This window comes from Microtus ochrogaster, chromosome 2, assembly GCF_000317375.1.
Source record: "Microtus ochrogaster isolate Prairie Vole_2 chromosome 2, MicOch1.0, whole genome shotgun sequence".
NCBI classification, from domain to species: Eukaryota; Metazoa; Chordata; class Mammalia; order Rodentia; family Cricetidae; genus Microtus; species Microtus ochrogaster.
In genome coordinates, this window is record NC_022010.1 from 31957312 (window position 1) to 31958013 (window position 702).

A 702-nucleotide genomic window follows, 5' to 3' on the forward strand; every position below is an offset into this window, starting at 1 on the left:
ACACCTGCAAGGTCATTTGCTGCCTGAGTCAGAAAGCAGCTGCTTCAACTTTTCTTCCCCCGCTTAACATAGGATCTCTCTGTGAAAACAGGTGATTTGTGCCTGACCCAGGGTCCAGGACAGTTGCTGTACAGGGCTCTCCTTCACATAAGACTGTTTCTAAATGTCACAAAAAAAAAATGAAGAGAAACAAAGGTTGGGATTGGAGGAATGGTTAAAACTAGCCACTAAAACTTTGAGGGTCAGGGGTGCCTACTTCTGCAGAGGCAGGGGACCCTGACTTCCCTAAGGCGTGTGGTGCATGCTTCTGGGTTTAAGAAGGAACAAAGATGGTTGGTGTAATGGATTTGATGTGAGTTCCCCGCAGCTTGCTGCAGGATCCCTGCGGCAGCAGACAGTGGATCCCAGGACAGTGCAAGTCCCTGGCAGTGGGCAGTGGGAGCAGCTGGTCCTAGGCAGGGACTGCGCATGAGGCCATGCCGGAGGTCTCCAAAGGTGTCTGGTCCCTGGCCAGGCAGGGACGGTTCATGAGACCATGTGGCATATCTCCATGTGGCTGTGGGGGAGGGCAAGAGAAAGATGGATAGACACACCATACAGAGTGAAGTTGGAATTTATTTAGGGGTTATAGAAGGGAAGGGAGAAGGGCAGAAAGGGGGAGGGGGAGAGAGAGAGGCAGAGGGAGAAGGGCAGAAAGGGGGA